The following is a 26,955-nucleotide window of genomic DNA, read 5'->3' on the forward strand; positions in this document are numbered from 1 at the left end:
GAGGTGGAGGGTTTAGCTACAGTGAAAGCTGACTTCTATGCCGTTGGACATATCCCCAACGTCATAGGTGCTATTGATGGTACCCATGTAGCTCTGGTCCCCCCCACAGGAGTGAACAGGTGTACAGGAACGGGAAGAATTATCATTCGATGAATGTCCAGATGGTCTGTTTGGCAGACCAGTACATCTCCCAGTTAAATGCTATGTTCCCTGGCTCTGTGCATGACGCCTACATCCTGCGGAATAGCAGCATCCCTGATATGATGGGTCAACTCCAGAGGCACCGTGTATGGCTAATGGGGGACTCTGGTTACCCCAACCTTTCCTGGCTATTGACCCCAGTGAGGAATCCCAGGACCAGGGCAGAGGAACGGTACAATGAGGCCCATGGGCAGACTAGGAGGGTGATCGAACGCACCTTCGGCCTCCTGAAGGCCAGGTTCAGGTGCCTCCATATGACAGGTGGATCCCTATTCTACTCACGAAGAACGTGTGCGACATCATCATCGCCTGCTCCATGCGCCATAATTTGGCTCTGCGACGCCAGGTGCCTTTTCTGCAGGAGGATGATCCAGATGACGGTGTTGTAGCAGCTGTGGAGCCTGTGGAGCCTGTGGACAGTGATGAGGATGAAGCTGAGGAAGAAGAAAACGACAACAGGGAGTCAGTCATACAGCAATATTTCCAGTGACACACAGGTGAGAACATTTTCAGGTTTAACATTACATTAACTTTCACACGCCTACCTCTATCCTGTTCCTCCATTTCAATCACTATTTGTTAACTGAGTTGTACCCTTCAATTTCAGTTTCACAGGTGTGGTAACCTACGTGTCAACTGTTTGCATCCTTCATGGGCTTATGATGTGTGACATAGGTATGTTAGCCTTACAATGGTACAGCCATTATGACACTGTCATTGATAATACAAAGTACCAAATCACAGACTGACTCCAGATTGTTTTGTGTTTCAAGGGTGTTTATTTAAGTGCTCAAACAATGAAGGGGGATTGTAAAATGGTGATGGGGGATGGTGGAGGAATGTCCATGGCAGAGTCCAGTCTATTAGTCTCACAGGTGCACTGCCCATGTGGGCATAGGAATTGGAGCTGGGGCAGTTCGACTATGGACAGGGTAACAAAGTGGGACAGTGGGAGGACAATCATGGTGGTCTTATTTCCTGGCGGGGGTCTTGCCATCTTGCTCTGTCCTGTTACTGGATCTCAGGGACCGCTTGCGTGGTGGTTGTCCGTCTGCAGGGGATGGGGTGCTGGTGTGGTGGTCCTGTGGCGGGGCGTCCTCTCCACTAGCGCCGGCGGAGGTGGTGGGCAGTTCATCGTCCTGGCAAGTGTCAGGGGCCCCTTGGAGTGCCACGGTGTCCCTCAAGGTCTGCTGTATGTCCTTCAGCACCCCTACGATGGTTCCCAGGGCGGAGCCGATGGTCCTGAGCTCCTCCCTGAACCCCATATACTGCTCCTCCTGCAGGCGCAGGTTCTCCTGCAACTTGTCCAGGACCGTGGCCATCGTCTCCTGGGAGTGGTGGTATGCTCCCATGATGGAGGATAGGGCCTCGTGGAGAGTGGGTTCCCTTGGCCTGTCCGCCCTCTGTCGCACAGCAGCCCTCCCAGTTCCCCTGTGTTCCTGTGCCTCCGTCCCCTGGACTGTGTGCCCACTACCACTGCCCCCAGGTCCCTGTTGTTGTTGGGGTGGTGGGTTACCCTGGGTGCCCTGTAGTGGTGGACACACCGCTGATTGACCTGTCCTGGGTAGGGAGGTTTGGGCCCGCTGGGTGGGTGCTGTGCTGGTGTTACCAGAGGGTGGAAGGTCAGTGTTGGGCTGTGCCTGTGCAAGGGGAACCGACTGTCCTGAGGCCCACGATGGTCCGGGCTGGTCATCAAGATCCAGTAGGGCAGAGCTGCTCTCGTCACTGTGGGCCTCTTCTGTGGGTGGAGTGGTGTTGTCTGGACCCTCTGGTGTGGTAACGGTCCTTCGGGTTCCTGCAGGGGTATAAGAGCATGATTATTGCATGTGTGTGTGTAATGGCATGCAACGGGTGGGTGTGCGTGTACCCCAGTGCAACCATTCCGGTGTGGGGGCTTGTGTGATGATGGTTGGGGGGTTGTTATAGGTATGTGCAGTGAGCATGCTTTAGTGAGGGGTGTCCATGCTTAGTTGTGTCATGCAGGGCTTGGATTGGGATGGGTGGTTAGTGTTATGGGTAGATTAGTGAGGATTTTGAGTGATAGGGGAGGGTGTGAGGGTGGGGGTGTGTTATAGCATGCAGGTAGGGTGGGGGATATGATAGTTGAGATTTGACTTACCAGTGTCCCATCCTCCACCGACTCCTCCGAGGCCCTCAGGATGCAAGATGGTCAAGACTTGCTCCTCCCATGTTGTTAGTTGTGGGGGAGGAGGTGGTGGTCCGCCGCCAGTCCGCTGCACCGTGATGTTGTGCCTGGAGACCGTGGAACGCACCTTCCCCCGTAGGTCGTTCCACCTCTTCCTTATGTCCTCCCTATTTCTTGGGTGCTGTCCCACAGCGTTCACCCTGTCCACTATTCTGCGCCATAACTCCATCTTCCTGGCTATTGATGTGTGCTGTACCTGTGATCCGAATAGCTGTGGCTCTACCCGGACGATTTCCTCCACCATGAGCCTGAGCTCCTCCTCGGAGAAGCGGGGGTGTCTTTGGCATGCCATGGGGTGGTGTGGGTGAGGTGTGGGGTGGTGTATGTGGTGATGAGTGTGGTGAGTGTAGTGGTTTGTGGTGTTTTGTGCGTGGATGTTGTGTGGGTGATGGTGTTGTGTGCCTCTGTGTGATGGGGTTGTCAATTGCTGGGCTGTCTCTCTGGCCTTCTTTCAGAATTTCTGGTTGTAGGGGTTTGTGGGTGATGTGGGTGTGTATTTTATATTGTGTTGGGTGTGTGGGAGTGTTGTTTGTATGTGTATCAGGTGTGTGTATTTGGAATTGTCCAATGTGGCGGTGTTTTGTAGATGTGTGTGTATTTTGAGCGCGGCGGTGTGTACCGCCAATGGAATACCGCGGTTGAAACACCGCCGCGTGGATTCGTGGGTCGTAATAGCATGGGTGTGTTTCTGTTGGCATGGAGGTGGAGGATTTGTTTCCGCCAGTTTATCACTGACCTTTGGTGTGGCGGTGTTGTGTGGGTGTCTGAATTTTGGCGGATTTCGAGATGTGTGTCATAATAGCTGTGGCGGTCTACCGCGGCCGCGGCGGTGTATTGGCGGTCTTCTGCACGGCGGTAAGCGCCTTTTACCTCCAATGTTGTAATGACCCCCTAACTTTTCGTTAATATTTATTAACCATCTGACTTCACCATTACATTGGATTTTTAATAACTATTAGATTTAATGGTTTAAACATTTTTCTAGCATGTCCCATTCCTCAGACACCAGTATTAGTATTTGAAACTGTGTAAGGCCTTGTTACTGTATTCGCAAGGTAATATTGAATTCATACATGCCTACTTTTAAATACCATGGACTTCACCTTGTGAGATACAAGTCTTACATAGAGGTTTTACACTCCAGCAGTCAGGTTCCAATGGTATGCCTGAAGCCATCTTTTTTTTTGTCACACTAGTGATTGTCACAATCAGTGATGCAGTCCACAAGTGACATTTAACTGTTCATGATATGGATGTACTTCCCAACAATATACTATTCCTTACAGAAAAGTCAAATCAGAATTTAGTAAATTTTTATGTGGTTTAAGGGTTAAATCACATACACTGGGCACTAAACATCAGTGCCCCCGAGTGTAGAGTCTAAAAAATAGCAACTAAATCGAGCAAATGGGGTTTACCACTTGAAAAGGTTTTTTTTCTCACAGTCACTTTCACACATTCAGGTCAGATCAATGTTACAAAGCCTAACACACTGCTTTGTTTCCAAAAGGAAGGAGGAAAACCATTTAATGACAGTGCCTTTGAAGCACATGTGGGTTGCAAGAACATTTCCGGGTTGATGCTGTCAAAAGTGTCTCAAAGATCAAAAATTATAAGTAGCCAAGAATCATGCTTGTCTACTATTTGGAAGATAATATCCAGGATTTCACATTGGGACTTACCAACTAGGTTTATGTTTTTGATAAATGGAGTAAGTTGGTCAGCTAAGCATTTTTGATGGTTTCACTTAAAAAGGCATACTGGTCTGTAGTTAGTGAGTGAATTTGGGTAATCCTTTGGTTTCTTTAGTAGTGTCATATTTTACCAGTTGTTAGCAATGTTCCCTCTAATTATTTCCACTGTGTGCAGCAGTGTGAGGTGACTCTCCTCTAGTCTGTTTCTTAATTTGGACTTGATTGAGTTCATGAGGCTGAATCCTTGTTCTCAGTCTGCACTTGAAGCCTGGAAAGTTACACAGACATCAACAAGCTAAGATACAACACTATATTGTGCAGCATTCCGCAGAGTGAAATTCACAATGTCTTGAAAGGTCCTAAATAATCCGCTTTTTATAGGCGCTGCCACCACATATTTATAATCTCTGTACTGCCAAACAACATCATCAGGGGTGTCACAATCACCCAGGACCAAGACCTTCTTATACTTTTCAACAAGTCTTTGTACATTCTCAGCCCCAAAATCAAACAGTGATTGTGTTGTTAATGTATGGAAATCAAAGCTTGTCCATTCCTTCAATTCATCTTCTGGGAACCTTCTTTCCATGTGCTCACAAAGAAGTTTAATGAAAGATAACATCGGCTCACTATCATACTCTCGGTCCTCTCTGCACAAAGCCATCATATCTCTTACTGTGTTGCTCCAAAAGACAGTGTCGCCCAAGTACTGTTCATTTAGTTGGGTACTTTTTGCTCTTGCATACTGTACAGCTTCAACAGTGGTCAAAGAGCTTTTCTGAGACAACTTGCACAAAGATGCAAGTTCACCCAGAATGTCATTTAGTGCTACAAAGGAAATGTGGAAGTTTGAGTCAGATAGTTTTTTGCAGCAATATTTAGCAATTGGGTCATTCTCCTCAACTCTTTCATGATCAAAGTATTTGAGAGCAACCTCGTAATTACGCAAGAGTGCACCAACAGCAAAACGCCTTGAAAGCCACCGCACCTCATTGAGTGTCCGAAAGGAGACCGCTTCACATTCAGTGACCAAAGCAATTTCCCCCAGCTTGGACTTCCTTAACGGAGAGCGGGAGAACACAGTGTAGACAGTCCTCAGTAATGTTTCCATTTCCCTGATCATCTGCACTTTTTTCCAGGCATCGTCAACTCCCAAATCTTCTCAGTGCGCAACACAGTGCTGCTCAACTAGATGAGGAATGGATTGTTTGAGGCGGGTAGCAACACCATTGTTCTTTCCCAGCATCACTGATGCACCATCTGATGTGAACATGACCATTTTCATAAGATCCAGCTTATTTGCAGTGTAGGAGTCTTTTACAGCTTTAGTGATAGCCTCCGCATTGCATGCACTCAGAGTTACAATTCCCCTAAACACTGTTTTGTGCTCTGTTCATGTTACAGATCGGAACTTGAAGTAGAGGATGAGCATTTTTGTAACTGAAATATCTGTGCTCTCATCAGTTATCAATGTGTGATACCGAGCACTGCGAAGTTCTGCCATGAAGTAAGAGCGTATCACGCTGTTCATGGCCTCCAAAAACTCAAAGGCATAGTTCTTGCTCCTCCAGCTGTCTGGTATCGTCACATACAATGCAACGTGGTCATGGATGTCTTGAGCAGATAACATTGACATGTTCATTTTGACTGCTAGCAACACATTGTTGATGAGAATCTTTATCTCCTCTGGCAGGGATCTTTGCCGTTCAACTACTTCTAGTCTGTTTGGTCTGTCACTGGTGGTTTCCGTTAGCATGGTGCGCACTCCAAAACCCAGCCTGGCAGCAGCACTTTTATTTCTCAGTGTCACCAAAGCAGATTCATGAACTTTGCTACATAGATGGCATTTCAAGTAGTCCAGCTTCCAGCCATCACTCCATTTCTTCCCTGTAGAAAAGTCCCCTGCAATCTTTGCTTCTGCACATACTTTGCAAATCAGGCCTACTTCCGGATTGTATAGAAATAGCTCTCCCAGTTGTACGCAAACCTTGCTCCGGGACTTCTGTGTCTCAGTCTCCACAATTTCTTTCAGCCACTCTTCTTTGAACACAAGACAGCATTTCTTCCTTTGTGGTGAAGCACTGCTCTCTGCAGAAGTCACAGCTTTGCGCTTGAACATTTTGGTGGCAATCAGTCTGAGCTTACTGTGCCGCAAAGCCTGCAAAAAAAAAAGAGGGACATTATTTAAAGTGAGGAACATTATTTAAAGTTGTTTTTTATGCTATTGAATGCAATCTTCCAGTCAAGACTGAGCTATCTCTTGGAAAATGTAGTGACTAGCAAATAATTACCTGGTCCTTTCTGTTTGATGTCACACCTGCCTGTATATGTAACACTGTCTAAGATCTCTGCAATAGAAGAAAAAAAAATGGTAACAGAACATGCTTGTGTTCAAGTATTTCAGATGTACTACAAAGAAAAACTACTAAATAATTACCTGGTCTTTCTACTTGTAGTCACGTCTGCCTTTTCTAACCAATGTTAGCACTGTCTAAGAAGCCTGCAAAAGAAAAAAAAAAAAAGAGGTTGAGGAATGTTGTAATTTTATAATGTACTAGGTGCATCTCAAGTGAAATCTACCAAATAATTACCTTGTTTTTCTGCTTCCACTCACATGCGCCTTTTTGTAATATATGAGTAGCGCTGTCGACGATGCCTGCAACAGAAGAAAAGGTGGGTAAGGTGGTTAAAGTAGGTTGTCATATCCCACTGTACTAGGCGCACCACAATGAATATCTGCTATATTATTACCTTGTCTTTCTGCCTCTACTCACGTGTGCCTGTTCAAATTTGTGTAGCAGGGTCTAAGATGCCTGTACAAGAGGAAAAAATGATTAAAGCACCTGAACATTTCAATGTCTCAGTTGCACCATAAGGAAAAACTAGCAAATAATAACCTGCTCTTTCTGCTGCTACACCAGTCTGCCCGTCCTCATCTATGACCAGTACTGTCTGAGATTTCTACAGCAAAAGAAAAGATGGTTAACAGTTGGTTACAGCATGTTGTCATATTATAATGTGCCAGGTGACCCAGATAGGGTACCTACCAAGTAATTACCTGGTCCTTATGCTTCTACACATGTCTGTCCATTCAAATCTATAACTTGCTTGGTCCGACAAACCTGTAATAGAAGCAAAGGTGTGGATCGTGAACGTGATTTATGTAGAGACCCTTAATCCCACCTGGAACGTCTACAGAATTACCTGGTCTTCCGTGGTACTCACGTCTGCCCGTTCAAATCCAAATGTTGACCGGCTGTAATTGGAAAGAAGATATTTAGCATAGGTTATAGGAGTTACAATAACATTATGCATGACAGTTCCAGAGCAATTGCGTAGTTACCTGGGCTTTCATTTTAGATAACCTCTGGTTCCATATTATCATCTGTTTGGAAACCTACATCACACGTTAGACATTCGATGATGCAGCCTTTACAGGCCTCAAGTTATCTGCTCGGCCACTCGCTAAGACTAATCGGATTTATAAGGGTGAGCCATTTTTAGGCCTACTGGCTCGTTCTGGCAAGCTAACAACAAAAAAGTGTTCTGTTCATTCAGATAGTGAATGAGCAATGAAGGTGCCTTCAAGTCTTGTTGTTGTCTTGTCACATTTGTTGTGGGTTCGACGACAGAAGTCCAGTGCCAGCTTATGTCTTCTTACAATTTGCTGCTTATTTTATCCTGGAGATTAATGGTTACTTTTCTGCTCTGACTGCAAAGTTAGAGGATTTAATAAAGTGTACTGTGGAGTTCAGTTTGTGACGAATTAGCGTAAAAAGAATCACGCTAATTTGGCGCAAACAGAGTCCTGCCTTTTACTTTTTTAATTTACAGGCCCTGGGCACATGTAGTGCACTTCACTAGGGAATTATAGGTAAATAAAATATGCCAATTGGGAATGAACCAAAGATACCCTGATTAAGGGAGAGAGAATATGAACATTAGCACTGGTACTGTTCACAGAGTACTAAAACCAGCAAAAACAGTAAAAAAAGTGGAGGAAGGCAGGCAGAAAGTTGTGGGATGACCACCCTAAGGCTGATAATTTGATACAGATTTTGCAGAAAGACAGAGTGATTTTTTGATTATACTGGCAGGCATTTGGTCGCTGTATTTAAGCTGAATTCTAATATTTTATTAATTTAATAAAGTGTTCTTCATAGGTAGTTAAGAATTTAGACATTTGTTGTGGCTTAGCGGAAGTTGTGAGACTTCTGCTGCTGGTGTAGAGAAGCTTTTAATGTTTTCTATAATGGCCATGGCCAGGGAGATAAACAACGTTTGATCGATCAAGATTAATCTAGGTGTTGCTTCGACATGTTGCTTTGTGTTGAGCTTAATGATTTATAGTAACACTTTGGAACGGCAAGTGCATTTAAAATTTTCAATTAGATGGAGGATGTTTTTGCATATGTTTCATCAGATGTATATTTTTCTTAGCATTTTTAGCAAATGACAAGGTAACCCCAAATCTGTTCAACATTTCCAACAGTTTTTGTTGTAGTACACTCTACTGTAGATGAAAGTTTCAAAATCTTTAAGGTATCTTCCACTGTTTGAGCGACCTCTGACCCTGGTTCTCAGGCAGGTCGCTCCCCTAACCGCCTCACAGCCTCCAGCGTGACCGCTCTCGCTCCTGTGCCCTGTGTTCCTGTGCCCTGACTGCCTTTTCCCGCCTCCAGTGACCTAGCGCCAGCGCCCTCTTCGTTGTGCCCGAGTGCCTGTGTCCGCTCTTTCTTCTGTACCCCGAGTGCCTGTGCCCCTGGTATTGTTCCACTGTATTGTATTGTTTTTACCTTGTTTGCCCTTAACGTGTTCTTCTCTCTTCCAGCCTCGTCGCGTCACCCCATCGCCGCCCGTTCGTTTCCCGCCGCTACACTCCAGTAGCTCCGCCCCCTTGCTCCCCATTGGCCGCCCCACTCCCACCTCCCAGCTGCTCCTCCCTCCCTCTTCCCCTCATATGGAGGCCGCGCAGCGGGCGCGCCGCTGGCGCGCCGAAGGCGCGCCAAAGGCAAGCCCGTTTGCGCCCGTCCGCGCCTGGACCGCGCCCAGCGCCAGACCCCCTGGCCCCCACCGCTGCAAGCCTACACGCCGGACCTACGAAGCCGCCACCCTCATCGCACTCAACACCGGCCGGATCCCCGGGTGCTGCCGTGCCGCCCCAAGACGCACCCACGGACCCTTCACCTGCCAATCCTGCAAGTTCTCCTGCATCCAGACCCGCACTGCGCCCGCCAAACCAAGCACCAACAGCAACCACCTGAAGTGCATCCTGCTTAACACCCGCTCCATCCACAGACACGCCGTGGAACTCTGGAACCTGCTCGACACCACATCTCCAGACGTCGCCTTCCTCACAGAAACCTGGATGAACGCCTCCTCAGCGCCCGACATCGCCATCGCCATCCCGGACGGATACAAGATCACCCAGAGGGACCGCATCAACCAGACAGGAGGAGGCATCGCCATTGTCCACAAGAACACCATCCGCATCACGACCAACTCCGACGACACCCTCACAGCTGCCGAACATCTCCACTTCCAGATTCACACCGACCCCAAGACCACACTCAGAGGCACCCTCATCTATAGACCCCCAGGACCCCGCACACAATTCAGCGAAGACATCGAAGACTTCATCAGCCCTCACGCCCTCTCCTCCGCCGACTACATCCTCTTAGGGGACCTCAACTTCCACCTGGAGAACAACAACGACAACAACACCTCCACCCTGCTGGACAACCTCGCCAACCTCGGACTCAAGCAACTGGTGAACACCCCCACCCACTACGCCGGACACACGCTTGACCCAGTCTTCTCCTCCAGCAAGTACATCTCCTTCAGCCACTCCACCGGACTCCACTGGACAGACCACAGCTGCGTCCACTTCAGCTTCAGAAAAACCACGACTCACCACCACCCACAACAGGCTCCCCGCAGGAGCTGGAACAAGATCACCACCGACCAGCTCTCCACATCACTGAGCCAGAACCCTCCCGCCAGCTCAGCGGACCCCAACCAAGCAGCCAACAACCTTACACAGTGGATCACCAACTGCGCTGACAACCTCGCACCTCTGAAAACCCATCCCATCAGGCCCAACAGCAAGAAAGCCTCCTGGTTCAACAACAACCTCAAGAACTCCAAGAAGAACTGCCGCACCCTCGAGAGAGCCTGGCGAAAAAACCCGACTACAGACAACATGACCGCCCTCAAGTACGCGTCCCGTAAACACCACCAGCTGATCCACACCACCAAGAAGACAGCATTCAAAGAACGACTAGACAACAATGCACACAACAGCAAGGAACTCTTCAGCATCGTCAAAGAGCTCTCCAACCCCAGCGCCGGAAACAACGACATCACCCCCTCACAAGACCTCTGCGACTCACTCGCCTCGTTCTTTCACCGCAAGATCGCCGACATACACAACAGCTTCGGCGCACAGACCACGCACCCAACCACCAAACAGACGCCCCCCAACACCACCCTCCGCGCCTGGACCCCGGTCAGCACCGAAGACACCATCCATACGATGAACACTATCCATTCCGGATCACCAACCGACCCATGCCCCCACCACGTCTTCAACAAGGCCGACTCCGTCATCGCACCCCATCTCCGAGACATCATCAATTGCTCCTTCAACACCGCCACCTACCCGGAGAGCTGGAAGCATGCCAAACTCAGCGCCCTCCTGAAGAAACCATCAGCAGACCCCACCGACCTCAAGAACTACCGCCCCATCTCGCTCCTCCGGTTTCCTGCCAAAACCATCGAGAAGACCGTCAAAAGACAGCTGGCCGCCTTCCTCGAGACTAATGGATCCCTCGACCACTCACAGTCCGGCTTCCGAGCCAACCACAGCACCGAGACCGCCCTCATCGCAGCCACTGACGACATCCGAGCCCTGCTCGACAATGGGGAAACAGCGGCCCTCATCCTCCTGGACCTCTCCGCAGCGTTCGACACGGTCTGCCACCGCACCCTAGTACAGCGCCTCAGCAATATCGGAATTCAAGAGAAGGCTCTAGAGTGGATCATCTCGTTCCTCACCGGAAGAACCCAGAGAGTCCGCCTCCCCCCGTTCAGATCCGAGGCCACCGAAGTCATCTGCGGCGTACCACAAGGATCTTCACTCAGCCCCACCCTCTTCAACGTCTACATGAGCCCCCTCGCAGCCATCGCACGCCATCACAACCTCAACATCATCTCCAACGCCGACGACACCCAGCTGATCCTCTCCCTCACCAACGACCCAGCCACCGCCAGAACCAACCTGCACGAAGGGATGAAAGACGTAGCCGAGTGGATGATGAACAGCCGCCTGAAACTAAACTCAGACAAGACGGAAGTCCTCATCCTTGGATCATCACCCTCTGCCTGGGACGACTCCTGGTGGCCCCCTGCCCTGGGCAGCGCACCCAAACCAACGGACCACGCACGCAACCTGGGCTTCATCCTGGACTCCTCCCTCTCGATGACCAGACAAGTCAACGCCGTCTCTTCATCATGCTTCAACATCTTACGCATGCTCCGAAAGATCTTCCGATGGATCCCCACCGAAACCAGGAAGACGGTCACCCAGGCACTCGTCACCAGCCGACTGGACTACGGTAACACCCTCTACACCGGAACCACGGTCAAACTACAGAAAAGACTCCAACGCATCCAGAACGCCTCCGCACGCCTCATCCTTGACATCCCCCGACACAGCCACATCTCCGGACACCTGAGAGACTTGCACTGGCTCCCCGTCAGCAAGAGAATCACGTTCCGCCTCCTCACCCACGCACACAAGGCCCTCCACGACCTGGGCCCCAGGTACCTCAACAACCGCCTGACCTTCTACACTCCCACCCGCCAGCTACGATCGACCAGCCACGCCCTCGCCGCCGTGCCACGCATTAGAAAAGCCACCATGGGAGGAAGATCCTTCTCCTACCTGGCAGCCAAGACTTGGAACTCCCTCCCCATCCACCTCCGTCTGACCCACGACCACCTCTCCTTCAGGAAGCAACTCAAGACCTGGCTGTTTGAGCAGTAGCGGTCCCCCCTCCCCCCCAGCGCCTTGAGACCCTCCGGGTGAGTAGCGCGCTATACAAATTTTTTGATTGATTGATTGTTTTGAGTGAAAAAGTCACAGAGCATTGCCATGGAAGCCGAACATGAAGCTTATATTAGCAATTTTGGTAACTCAAACAAGGCTTATGAGATGGTCAGTGTTTGTACGTTTGTCACTGACCCACATGCAGGTTACTTTTCAAAAGCATTGTAGATATGGAATGAATTTGTGTGAGGAATGTATGGTCTTAAATGCACTGAGAACATTTTTAGATCTGTCCACTATTAGAAAATTATGATAGCTAATATTGGATAGACAGGATATAATTGAGTTCAATTTGTTTTGTATTTTTGATGCTGACACAGCTTGTTGCAGGTTTTGAAGTAAGTGTTTTATGGGACAGGTAAATATGTTTTTTTCAAATTTGCAAGTTTGTATTGAAGTCACCAATGAAAATGTTTTTGGCTTGTTTGGACGCTAGGTACTCAGAGGGTTCTACAATGTGCTTGTCAGAGGAGTGGTGTATGTTAGATCATGTACAGTTACAGTGCTTCAATTAGGTAGGTTTCGCAAGCTACTTTAAGACTTCAGAAGATGGTATTTGAAGTTTCATATAGGTAAAGTTGCTCCATTGAATAATTGCTAGGATGATTGGAAATGTCTGTTCTCATAATGGAATACCTACTAGACTATAGGTCAATCATGGACAATGATCATGGCTATTATACAGTGAGAAAGATCAAGTAGAAGGTATTAAGTAGGATAGTGTCTACAAAGAACAAATGGTGGGTATACATTGTCCTGCAAATGAGGATCACTTATTTAATGAGGTTGTGTGTTGTGATTGATAAAGGGGTGGCAGGATTCATATGCTCACATTTTCAAAATGAAATCTCTTAATAATATTGGTACAGGGAGTCTATCAGATGATATCTGGCCATTTATCACCGTATCCCAACCACATTGCAAATGTGTCTGCAACAACATACCTAATGACTATGACAATAGTCTCAACTCCACCTATGAGAAATTTTATCTGGTCCTATGTTCCCCTTCAGAAGCCAAGTCAAGGTTAAGATCCCCAATCCAAAAGATAATTTAATTAGTAAAAGGTCTCACTCTTTTGTTCTGCACATACATGCCCTATACAGGCTAATGGAAAAGACAGAAGTCCCATAAGTCTTGATCTTAACATTGCAGAAGTTTTCAGTATTAAAACTGAATAAAAAAGACACACGTAACCACACATATGATATATTAAGGCTACCTGAGTAAATGTAGAGACTTTTACCTCTGATATTTATTTTCTAAGCCCACTGTGTTGGTGTCCTAAAGGGCTGTATTAATGCCCCAATCAACAAAATGGCAGCCACAACTTTTCTCTCATGTTGCGGCCAGCCAATCATGGCATTGCTATTGGCACGTGGATCTGCAATTTACATAAATATTTTTTCTTTCCCAGCTCCAAAAATACTGAACAGATTTACACCAAATTACAAAATTAGATCTTTATGAGCCAAGATCTAGCTTTCTGCCAAATTTTGTGTAATTCCATACAGCGGTTCAGGCTGTAGTCATGTATAAAATGCCTATGGGAAATTTGCATGAGGAAAACTTGTTTTGGGACCACCTGGCAAAAAGCTAGATCTTGGTTCAGAAAGAGTGCTTTTTGTTTTCTGGTGTAAATTCGTTCAGTAGTTTTTGAGCAATTAATGCTCAAATACTTGATCTAGGGACGCCTATCCTTCATGGATATAACAGATCTCCTGTTGAGATCTGTTAGGCTGCCGACACATCAACAAGGAAGTGGTGGCATGCTGTAGTGGCAGCCATCTTAGGACACTGGACTCAGGGCTGAGTTCTAAAAAAAATGTAAAAAGAAGACATGTAGGGGCAGGGTAGGTATATCATGATCCTCTAGGCCTGGTAGTGAGGTCTCTGAGGAACCCCGTCTGGGGGCAATAACATGTTCTTTAAAGTTTGCAACAAATCTGTGGAGGATCCATGTAGGAAAGTAGCCTCTTTCTAGCTTGGTTACCCCCACTTTTGGCCTGTTTGTCAGTGTGGTTGACTGTGTTCACTGGGGTCCTGGTAACCAGGACCCCAGTGATTATGCTCTCTCCTCCAAATTTGGTGGCCACTAACCTTTTCTCCCACAGTTGGCTTTCTGGTGCCCCCATGTAAGTCCCTAATATATGGTACCCAGGTACCCAGGGCATTGGGGTTCCAGGGGATCCCCATGGGCTGTAATAGTTATTCTGCCACGCATAGGGAGCCCATGCAAAGAGTTCTGCAGGCCTGCCATTGCGGTCTGCGTGAACCGGGTGCACACATCCGGTTTCACTACAGGTCCCTGTACCTGGTCACTGTAAGTCCCCCCTATGGTAGGCCCTGTCAGCCCAGAGGGCAGGGTGCAGGTACCTGTGTGTGAGGGCACCCCTGCATTAGCAGAGGTGCCCCCACGAACTCCAGACCCATTTTACTGGACTTCGTGAGTGCCGGAACGCCATTTTACATGTGTACCAGACATAGGTCACTACCTATGTACAGCTACATATTGGTAACTCTGAACCTGGGCATGTTTGGAATCAAACATGTTGGAATTATACCCCAATACTGTTGCAAGTATTGGAAGTATGATTCCATGCACTCTGGGGGCTCCTTAGAGGACCCCCAGAATTGCTGCCACCAGTCTTACAGGGTTTTCCCGGGTAACCCAGCTGCTCACACCCCTCAGAAGGGTTTATGCCCTCCTGCTGCTTGATCTGATAAAGCCCAGGAAGGCAGAACAAAGAATTTCCTTTGGGAGAGGGAGATAATACAATTTCCCTTTGGAAATAGGTGTGATTGGCTGAGGGGTATCCTCCCCAAGCCACTGGTTTTGCTTTCAAGGGCATATTTGGTGTCCTCCTTGCAGAAACTAGTCCACACTGGTTCAGGGACCCCGAGTCCCTGCTCTGGGAGGAAACTGGACAATGGAAAGGGGAGTGACCACTCCCATGCCCATCACCACCCCAGGGGTGGTGCCCAGAGCTCCTTCAGAGGGTCCCTGAGTTTTGCCACCTTGATTCCAAGGTTGGCAGATAACTGTGGGAGCATCTGAGTGGCCAGGCCAGGCAGGTGACATCAGAGGCACCCTCTGATAGGTAGTTTCCTGGTTAGATGACCAAGCCCCTTCTTTGGGCTATATAGGGTCTTCCTCTGGGGTGGGTCCTCAGATTCAGCTTACAAAATTCCAGCAGGACTCCTCTGCAACCTCTGATTTGACTTCTGGCCTCTTGAATCACGACTGGAACCTCCAGGAACCTATAAGCTGCAGATCCACGAGGAAGACTCTTCTGCAACATTGTTTCCAGAATTCCTACCAGCTTTGCAACATTTCCCCAGCTGTGCATCCTCAGAAGACTGCAACTCTTCAGCCTGAACAACAAGAATAAGGAATCTCCCTTGGGGTGAAGGCATCACTCACCTGTAACTACAGGTACCTGGCTGCAATGACGACCCTCATCCCCTTGGTCCTCTCTACTAGCTGTCACACTTTGGTGGTGGCAAGTCCTTTCCACCCAACGCAAAACAGTACCCCGTGTACCACGTCCTTTGCAGCTGTAAAGGCTTGTTTCCTTCACCTCCAAGGAGAACTTCAGGAAACATGTAGCTCCAGCTCCAAGCACTCCCTCCTGCATCTCCCGGGCCTCTGTGTGGTCCTCTGACGACGTGGGAGCAACTTCTGTGGTGCTGCGTGGGCTTCTTCTGCGACTTCTGTGTCCCTGTCCTGTGGGACACCTATGGGTGCTGCCTCTGCTTCTGTGGGCCTTCTGTGATGTGGAAGGTCCCCTGTGACTCCCGCTCTTGGGTAGACTCCTTCTGGACCTTGCTGGTCCCCTGCAGCACCCCTTTCCCTCCAACTGGGAGTTTGCCTTTGCCAAGGCTTGTTGGTGGAAATCCTTTACCAACACCCATCTGCAATCCAGCTTCCAGTGTGGGACACTTTTTGCATGCATCAGGAACTCTTCTCCGGCTTCTGTGCTGCAGCGCTGACCTGTCTTCCTTCTTCGTCGACATACTCCAAAAGGTACGTCTGGGTGGGTAGTATCTCCTACTCCCCCTAGACTCCACAGACACTTCTGGACTTAGTCCCTCACTCCACAGGTCTCCATCTTCAGTATTCCACTGCTGGTTTATTGCAGGCTATTCTGGGTGTCTTCTTTTTCCAGTGTTTTACTCCTTGATTCCTTGCCACGGGGGGACTACATTACTTACATGTGTGGTTTCTAGTACTCCCAGCTGTCCTCTACACAATTTTCTTACCTAGATGGGGGCCCTGTGTTCGCATTCCACTTTCTTAGTATGTGTTTTGGGCCCCCCTAGGGTCACAATTGCTGATTGCTATTTTACTCTGTTTTCTAACATTTATGGGTGGTCATTACGACCTCGGCGGTCTTTTCCGAAGACCGCAGAGGGACCGCCGTACGGAAGACCGCCAGTGCTGGCGGTCTTCCGCACGGGCCATTATGACCTTTGGCAGCGCTCCGTCCTTTTACAGACGGAGGGCCGCCAACAGCCATACTGGCGGCTGGCGGGGAAGTGGAGGTAGCTCCACCTCCACCGCCACGCCAACAGAACACCGCCCAGCGAATCACGTCCTGTGATTCGCTGTGGCGGTGTTCTGTTGGCGTGGCGGTGTCGGCGGAGCTGCCCCCATGGGTCCCGTTCCCTCCCGGAGGATCACCGGAACAGGTAAGGTGATCGTCCGTTAGGGAAGGGGGGTGGGGGTGTTGTGTGCATGCATGGGGGTGTGCGTGTGTGTATGTTGAGGGGGCGTGTGAGTGCGTGCATGAATGCGGGGTGTTGTGTGTATGTGAATGAATGCGTGCATGAATGCGGGGGTGTTGTGTGTATGTGAATGAGTGCGTGCATGCCTGCGTGCGTGTATGTGTGTATGTGAATGAGTGCGTGTATGCCTGCGTGTGTGTATGTGTGTATGTGTGTAGAAATGTTGGGGATCGGGGTGGGGAGGGGGGTCCTGCCACCTTTGGGGGGTGGCAGGGGTGGTGGGGGGGGTAGGGGAGGGAGTCGGGGTGGGGGTGAGGGGTGGGGGTGACCCCTATCACTGCCAGGGAAGGGATTCCCTGGCACTGATAGAGCTTACCGCCATGGATTTCATGGTGGTCCCAAACCGCATGAAATCCATGGCGGTAAGCCGGGTCAGGCGGTGTTGGACTTTTGCTTATGCAGGGTCATCCCCAGTCTTTTTGCCTCCTGCCTCCTATTTTTTTCTGACCTGTTGCTGTTGGCTTTTCAACTCTGAGCACTTTACCACTGCTAACCAGTGCTAAAGTGTATATGCTCTCCGTGTAAATTGTATGTAATTGGTTTATCCATGATTGGCATATTTGATTTACTAGTAAGTCCCTAGTAAGGTGCACTAGAGGTGCCAGGGCCTGTAAATCAAATGCTACTAGTGGGCCTGCAGCACTGGTAGTGCCACCCACATAAGTAGCTCTGTAATCATGTCTCAGACCTGCCACTGCAGTGTCTGTAAGTGTATTTTTACACTGTAAATTCGACTTGGCAAGTGTACCCACTTGCCAGGCCTAAACCTTCCCTTTTCTTACATGTAAGGCACCCCTAAGGTAGGCCCTAGGTAGCCCCAAGGGCAGGGTGCAGTGTATGGATAAGGTAGGACATATAGTAATGTGGTTTATATGTCCTGACAGTGAAATACTGCCAATTTTGTTTTTCACTGTTGCAAGGCCTGTCTCTCTCATAGGATAATATGGGGGCTACCTTTAAATATGATTAAAGCGTAGATTCCCCTAGAGAGTAGATGGACATGTGGAGTTTGGGGTCCCTGAACTCACAATTTAAAAATACATCTTTTAGTAAAGTTGATTTTAAGATTGTGCGTTTGAAAATGACACTTTTAGAAAGGGAGCATTTTCTTGCTTAAACCATTCTGTGACTCTGCCTTGTTTGTGGATTCCCTGTCTGGGTCAGTTTGACAGTTGGGTTGTTTTTCACCTCGCGCTAGACAGTGACACAAAGGGGGCTGGGGTGTAACCTTCATTTCCTGATTAGCCATCTCTGCTAGGAGGGAGGGGTGGAGTGGTCACTCTCACCTGAAAGGACTGTGCCTGCCTCTGACAATGCCGGCTCCAACCCCCTGCTGTGTGTCTGAGGCCTTGCCTGGGCAAGGCAGGATTTCACAAGTAGGTGTGAGTCCCCTTTGAAGAAAGGTGACTTCAAAGACTAAAATGGGTATAAGAAGGGCACCCAAATCTACAGACTTTAGAAACACTTCTGGAACCAAGGGGAACCTCTGCCTGGAGAAGAGCTGATAGCTGAGGAAAACGTGCTGCCCTGCCTGTGACTGTGCTTTGTGGAGCTTTCCTGCAGTGCTGCTTCTGCCAGAGTAAGAGGGCAAAGACTGGACTTTGTGTGCCTTCCATCTTGAAGAAGAAATCTCCAAGGGCTTGATGTAGAGCTTGCCTCCTGTTGTTGAAGTCTCAGGGATAGCAAAGACTTCTTCCTGCCAGCACCTGGAGTCTCTGGAGAGACCCCTACTCTGCTCTGTGGTGCCCTTCCAGTTCCTGGGACCCTGAAAGGAGAGGCTGGCAGCCTAAGGACAAAAATACACGCACCGAGCGCCGTGCGGAGAAAAGATCGACGCGAATCCGATCGCGGCTGAGAAAACGAAGCGACGCCGGCTCCGCAGCTGAGAAACGACGCCGCAGGAAACGCGACCGGAGAATCGACGCCCGGAGCAGGAGAAACGACGCGCAGCATCGCTGACGAAGGCTGAGAGATCGCAACCTGCGCCGCGGGACTTTCGGACCGTCGCGTGGCTGGCTTTTTCGACGCGCATCGCCGTGCCCAGTTGTTTTCGACGCATATAACCGTGCAGGGTTATTTTCGACGCACACCGCCCGTGCGGGGTTATTTTTGACGCAAACCAGGTACATTTACACGCTAGCAGCGCTAGTGTGTTGTTACAACTACCTAAAGACTCTTTTTATTTTAAACCTTTTAAAAATCATAACTTGACTTGTGTATGTTGGATTTTTGTCGTTTTGGTCTTGTTTTGTCTAGATAAATATTTCCTATTTTTCTAAACTGGTGTTGTGTCATTTTGTAGTGTTTTCATTAAGTTACTGTGTGTGTTGGTACAAATACTTTACGCCCAGCACTCTGAGGTTAAGCCTACTGCTCTGCCAAGCTACCAAGGGGGTAAGCAGGGGTTAGCTGAGGGTGATTCTCTTTTATCCTAACTAGAGTGAGGGTCCTTGCTTGAACAGGGGGTAACCTGACTGTCAACCAGAGACCCCATTTCTAACATTGGTGACCAGCGGTCGGGATTTGGACTTGTATTTGTACTTGACATACAGTAATTAAGTGTACACTACTGTTTTGAGTTCAGACCACTACGTGACCACATACTACTTGTCTTGTGATTCTGCTTTTTGTTCTCTGATGTCCTCCTGGAAGTATTGCTAATATTTTTGGACTTTGTTTTTTGGTTGTGAAGCCTTTGCAGAATGGAAGTCAATTTCTGGCACCTATTTATGTATAAAAAGTGGCAGCTTAAAGCATTCTGCATGGAAAGGGGACTGGCTGTGAACAAGAAATCCAGAAGGGAGGATCTTGAGTCAGCCCTGTTTCAGTATGAATTGAAACGTTGTCAGGCAACACCACCAAATGAGTCTGAGGAGGATAACTACTCTGAGGAGGAGGACTACTCCGAAGAGGAGGGCAGTGGCCCTGAGGAGGGAACAGAAAGAGATGATTGGCTCCTAGCTCGAATCCGGAGTCTGGAAGAGCTAGATGCAGAGCTTGAGAGGGCTGAGGAGAAGAGAGCCTTAGTCCTGGAAAAAGAAAGGATTGCAGCTCAAGAGCTGAGCTGTGAAGAGCTGAAGCTGGAGGCCATGAGGGCTGAGTCCAGTTCAGATGGTGGCAGCAAAAATCTTGTATCCAGTACTGCTGAAGAAGTGCACATGCCCAGAGATGTGGTGCCCTACTTGAAGGAGGGAGTTAACACACGCCAGGAGGTTCAGGGGTATGAGGTAGCTCCAGTGATGCACAGGGTCCTTGAGGTGGATTGGGGAACTGGCATGGGGAATCATATTCCTACTGGTGGGAGGGACACTCTACTGACTCTAGGTGAGAGTGACAGGGAGAGGGGTTCCCCCCAGGTAGAAGTCCTGGTTATGGAGTGTGAAGACATCCTAGAAGAGTGTGGGTTGAGTGTCAGGGACAGTCAGGTACTGTCTCACCAGTCTCAGGAGGGTGATGTGGGGTGCTTTTCCAAAGCAGAGTCACTGGATGGTTGGGTGAAGGGTACTTTGGTTAATTCATGTAAGGGGCTGAGTGATGTAATTGCTGGAGAGCATATGTCTAGTCATTATTTTCCAGAGCTACGCCAACACCAGGTGGAGTGTGAGTTCTCTGACCCCAGGGAGCTTACAATGGAGGCAGACCTCTTGGTGAGTACCAGAGAGTCTGAAGAGGCATTTGGGGGGGCTCCTGAGAGGAGTGGTCCAGGTATTTCCCAACCAGGTGAGGTAGGGAAGGATTGTAGTGTCCCAGGTAGGTCCCAGTGTAGTGGGATGGGTGAGGGACCCCATGTCCAGTCTCTGAGGAGAGGGAATGGGGATGGGCTGAGGTCCAAGGTGCCCGAGATCCGGTCCCAGGTCCTGGAGGGTTCCATGAGAGAACACCAGGAGGGGAGCCTAGCCTGTATCATAGGGCCATCTGTTGAGGGAGATCCCACAGTGTCAGGAGAACTTGGGGGGGCGGCTGTAGCCAGCGTCCCACCAGTTCTGGTGTCTGGCAGTACCACTCCTACTGAGGGGGTGCAGAAGTCCAGACAGAGGGTTGAGAGGGGGTTGCAGACCCCAGTGGAGAACCTGGAGGGTCAGGGGTCAGCTCTGAGAGCAGAGCCCCCCAGGAATGACCTTGGTGAGACCATTACTGGGTTGGGGGGAATTCAGACTCTGTCAGATGGGCAGAGGTCAGGAGACCTGCGCCAGCCAGACTCTTGTGTGGCCCTTGGGGACAGTGTGTACCTTGAGGGGGGTAAGTGTGCCCCCCTGGAAGTCCTGGTGTGCCAGGCAATGGTTCAACCGCAGGGTGGTGACTCTGGGTTGAATGATCAGGTTCAGGGGGTAAACTCTGACCTGATGGGGGGTAAGTGTGCTCCCAAGGAAGTCCTGGTGTGCCAGGCAGTGGTTCAACCGCAGGGTGGTGACCCTGGGTTGGATGACCAGGTTCAGAGGGTAAACTCTGACCTGGTAGGGGGTAGGTATGCCCCCCAGGAAGTCCTGGTTTGCCAGGCAGTGATCCAGTCTGTGGGTACAGACCCTGGATTGGGAGGCCAGGTTAAGGGTGTCCCCCCTGACCTGGAGGAAGGGGCTACTGCTAACAGTGCCCCTACCATGTTGTCTTCTGGGGGGGCCGCTCCTAGTTGGGTGGTTCAGGACCCCAGAAGAGAGGGCAGGGGGAGGGAAGCCTCACCCCTGGCCCTAGTCCAACCTGAAGGTACAGACCCCAGGTTGGAGGATCAGTTGCAGGTTAACATCCCTGCACTGGTGGAAGAATTGTGCAGGACTGCTTCTACAAGCACCCTGACAGTTTTTGACTCTGGGGGTGCCGCGTCTGCCGGGAGGTTACAGAGCCCCAGAGGGGAGGACCAGGGTCAGGTTGTCATCCCTGACCTGGTGGAAGAGAGAGTGGTCAAAGGGTGCCAGGCACCTGGGGCTACCACCCCCCACTCTCCACAGTCACAGTGGTTAGAGAGGCCTAAGGTCGGGCTCTCATCCCTGACAGTTGTCTGGGGCCACTGTGGCTTGCTGTCCTGGTGGACAGAGTTGCCCCTGGGGGGGGGAGGACGAGAGTCACACCCCAGGGGTGGAGTGGGCAACACCACTGTGTTGGCCCTGGTAGTACTATCTGCCCATTGCAATACATCTGTGAGCAAAATAAAGTTAGGCGCTGCACAGATGGTGTCTGCAGATGTGGAGAAGGGTTCCCCATGGGTTAGCTTAGTGGGCCCTGAGAGTATGGACAGAGGGATCCAACTGGAGTCAGGAAGGCGTAGAACTGGAACATGTCCCTGCTGTTGTGGGCCTGGGTCCTTGTTCTAACGCCCCAATCAGGGAAGTACATCAAGGTATTGATTGTTCTCCCCTGGCTTTAGGCTGGTAGGGGGTCGTGTTGGACTTTTGCTTATGCAGGGTCATCCCCAGTCTTTTTGCCTCCTGCCTCCTATTTTTTTCTGACCTGTTGCTGTTGGCTTTTCAACTCTGAGCACTTTACCACTGCTAACCAGTGCTAAAGTGTATATGCTCTCCGTGTAAATTGTATGTAATTGGTTTATCCATGATTGGCATATTTGATTTACTAGTAAGTCCCTAGTAAGGTGCACTAGAGGTGCCAGGGCCTGTAAATCAAATGCTACTAGTGGGCCTGCAGCACTGGTAGTGCCACCCACATAAGTAGCTCTGTAATCATGTCTCAGACCTGCCACTGCAGTGTCTGTAAGTGTATTTTTACACTGTAAATTCGACTTGGCAAGTGTACCCACTTGCCAGGCCTAAACCTTCCCTTTTCTTACATGTAAGGCACCCCTAAGGTAGGCCCTAGGTAGCCCCAAGGGCAGGGTGCAGTGTATGGATAAGGTAGGACATATAGTAATGTGGTTTATATGTCCTGACAGTGAAATACTGCCAATTTTGTTTTTCACTGTTGCAAGGCCTGTCTCTCTCATAGGATAATATGGGGGCTACCTTTAAATATGATTAAAGCGTAGATTCCCCTAGAGAGTAGATGGACATGTGGAGTTTGGGGTCCCTGAACTCACAATTTAAAAATACATCTTTTAGTAAAGTTGATTTTAAGATTGTGCGTTTGAAAATGACACTTTTAGAAAGGGAGCATTTTCTTGCTTAAACCATTCTGTGACTCTGCCTTGTTTGTGGATTCCCTGTCTGGGTCAGTTTGACAGTTGGGTTGTTTTTCACCTCGCGCTAGACAGTGACACAAAGGGGGCTGGGGTGTAACCTTCATTTCCTGATTAGCCATCTCTGCTAGGAGGGAGGGGTGGAGTGGTCACTCTCACCTGAAAGGACTGTGCCTGCCTCTGACAATGCCGGCTCCAACCCCCTGCTGTGTGTCTGAGGCCTTGCCTGGGCAAGGCAGGATTTCACAAGTAGGTGTGAGTCCCCTTTGAAGAAAGGTGACTTCAAAGACTAAAATGGGTATAAGAAGGGCACCCAAATCTACAGACTTTAGAAACACTTCTGGAACCAAGGGGAACCTCTGCCTGGAGAAGAGCTGATAGCTGAGGAAAACGTGCTGCCCTGCCTGTGACTGTGCTTTGTGGAGCTTTCCTGCAGTGCTGCTTCTGCCAGAGTAAGAGGGCAAAGACTGGACTTTGTGTGCCTTCCATCTTGAAGAAGAAATCTCCAAGGGCTTGATGTAGAGCTTGCCTCCTGTTGTTGAAGTCTCAGGGATAGCAAAGACTTCTTCCTGCCAGCACCTGGAGTCTCTGGAGAGACCCCTACTCTGCTCTGTGGTGCCCTTCCAGTTCCTGGGACCCTGAAAGGAGAGGCTGGCAGCCTAAGGACAAAAATACACGCACCGAGCGCCGTGCGGAGAAAAGATCGACGCGAATCCGATCGCGGCTGAGAAAACTACGCGACGCCGGCTCCGCAGCTGAGAAACGACGCCGCAGGAAACGCGACCGTAGAATCGACGCCCGGAGCAGGAGAAACGACGCGCAGCATCGCTGACGAAGGCTGAGAGATCGCAACCTGCGCCGCGGGACTTTCGGACCGTCGCGTGGCTGGCTTTTTCGACGCGCATCGCCGTGCCGAGTTGTTTTCGACGCATATAACCGTGCAGGGTTATTTTCGACGCACACCGCCCGTGCGGGGTTATTTTTGACGCAAACCAGGTACATTTACACGCTAGCAGCGCTAGTGTGTTGTTACAACTACCTAAAGACTCTTTTTATTTTAAACCTTTTAAAAATCATAACTTGACTTGTGTATGTTGGATTTTTGTCGTTTTGGTCTTGTTTTGTCTAGATAAATATTTCCTATTTTTCTAAACTGGTGTTGTGTCATTTTGTAGTGTTTTCATTAAGTTACTGTGTGTGTTGGTACAAATACTTTACGCCCAGCACTCTGAGGTTAAGCCTACTGCTCTGCCAAGCTACCAAGGGGGTAAGCAGGGGTTAGCTGAGGGTGATTCTCTTTTATCCTAACTAGAGTGAGGGTCCTTGCTTGAACAGGGGGTAACCTGACTGTCAACCAGAGACCCCATTTCTAACAGGCGGGTTGTGATACCGCCGGCGGTATAGTGACGACCGCCGGGCGGAACGGTGAAGCGGCGGTTGGCCATGGCGGTAACCGCCATGGTCAAAATCTCATTTTTTAGACCGCCAGCCTGTTGGCGGTCTTACCGCCGCTTCACCGCCATCCGCCAGGGTCGAAATGACCCCCAAAGTATTTAATTACCTCCTATTGGGGGGTTGCCTCTCTAGTATTTTCTGATACTATGTTCTAAAAATAAAGTACCTTTATTTCTGTACAGCCAAGTGTTTTCTTTCTTGTGTAAGGACTGCGTGACTGTAATGGTATTGCATGAGCTTAGCATGTCTCCTAGATAAGTCTTGGCTGCTCATCCACAGCTAGAGATCCTGACTTCTAGACACCGCATACACTTCACTGAGATGGGATACTTGGACCTAGTATAAGGTGTAAGTACCGTAGGTATCCACCACACTTCAGGCCAGCTTCCTACAATCCATGAATCCATGTCAATATTAAAAAAGCAAAAAGAAGCACAGGCTCCTGCTTCTTCATTTAAAAAGCACCTGGGGTCTCCCAGGGCCAAGGGATATTAAACATGTGTTTTGGGGGAAGGAGGCACAAACCCCCCCTCTAAGAGCTGATTTCACCCGCAGGGAACCCACCCCATGAGGCCTGAAGTATTTTCTAAGAGGAGGAAGGCACGCAGCCGCAGTCCATTTTTCACCCTGGGGACCTGATTTCCCAGGGCCTGAATGATGTTTTAATGAGACGGAGCCCATCCCTGAAGTGCCTTTGGTCCCATAGACCCCATCCCCGGGGACCCAATCTAACTAATGAGATTATGGGGGTGGGCTGTCCCACTCCACAGAACAAATAATTAGCCATGGGGATCCCACCCCCAGTGCCCAATTTATATTTTAAGGGGAAGGGGCAAGGCATCCCCGACCCTGTGCCTTTTTTGCCCCATCACAAGGGGCCAGCTAACTTTCCGTGTCCTAGGGAGCCCTGGGACACAGCAGTCAGCCAATTTGCCCCAGCACAGGTGAAAGTTTTTTTTCTAAGTTTTGTCAAATGGGATCAAACACAAAGTCTGATCCCAAAGGGTGGCAGCTTTCCTGCCATTTGGGAGCAGACTTTTGATCTATTTCTGTGCTGCCAGAGATACGGGCAGGGAAACAGATCAAGATATTGCCCATGCCTGGAAGGAGCAGTATAAATAGCTGCTCCCTTCGGGCTGGAGCAATGCTGCCTCCCACAGCATGCAAGGAGGTTGCTGGGGCTGTGGGGGCCCTATGGCTTGCCCTGCAGCCCCCACCATTAAGCATGGTGTGCACCCATCTTTAACTAATGCGGGCCCTCATGGTCCCCCTCCCTTCTCTTTTTAAATACTTAAATACTTAAGGCACTGGGGGATAGGGCCTAATGTAACTAAGGAATGGTGGCCACATGGCTTCCATCTCCCCAAAAAAGGCCCTGGGGGATGGGGTCCCCAAGGCCTAATGAACCTTGGGGAGAGGGCCCATTAGCTCCCTCCCCATTAAAAAAAACATGTGGCCTCAGAGGATGGGGTCCCCAGGGCCTTTAAAGGTTCAGGGAGGGGAGTCGCACATTACTCTACTTTAATTAATCATTCAGACCAGGGAATAGGATCCCTGGGGCATAAAAAGGCTCGGGAGTGGCGCTCAATGGCCGTCACTCCCCTTTTTGTATTATATTTGGCCTCAGAGGTGAGTCTCAAGTGCCCAAGAAGGCTCGGTGAGGGGGACCACATGCCCCCTACCCTTTAAAATAAGGAATGGCCCCTGGCAATGGTGTCCCTGGGGCCTAATATAGCTTGGGGTAGGGGGCCACGAGGCCCCCTCCATGGGATGGGGTTCCCAGGGCCCATGATGGCTCAGTGAGTGCAGCTGCACCACCCTCTCCTCTCTCCCCTGTTCATTTGTATTTGGCCAGAAGAATGGGGTTCCAGGGCCCAAAAGCCCATCCTACGCCATGCAGCAAAGTCTCAACCCCAGCCAAAGGGGTTGGCTGCCTTTGGAGGTGTTGGCCACAGTTGAGATGTCATTAGTAATGTCATAGACGAAGTGATGTAATATGCGAGGTCATAACGGTGCATGGAAGAGGAGAAAGTTATAGTTAGCTCTGCTAACTATAATTCTTGAATTTCTGATGTTTGAGTTGAAAACATTAATGTTGGTAGTGACATATTCACTTAACTATAATGTCACTTTAACCGTTGGTGGTTTTTCCAGTGAATATGTTAGGTTATGTTGGGAAATGCCCTTAACGCCGACTCCTAAACAACGAAGTCCTGGTTAACGAAAGCGGAACAACGCTTGCGTTAACCCCAACTTTGTTGTTTTGTGCTTTAACCACGCATGTACATGCGTGGTTAAGGCACAAACAAGGGAGTCGGCTGAGGAGGACGACACGACGAGGCGACGACTCAGGTAAGTGGGGCAGAGGTGGGGGGTCGGG

This window comes from Pleurodeles waltl, chromosome 2_2 (assembly GCF_031143425.1).
Source record: "Pleurodeles waltl isolate 20211129_DDA chromosome 2_2, aPleWal1.hap1.20221129, whole genome shotgun sequence".
NCBI classification, from domain to species: Eukaryota; Metazoa; Chordata; class Amphibia; order Caudata; family Salamandridae; genus Pleurodeles; species Pleurodeles waltl.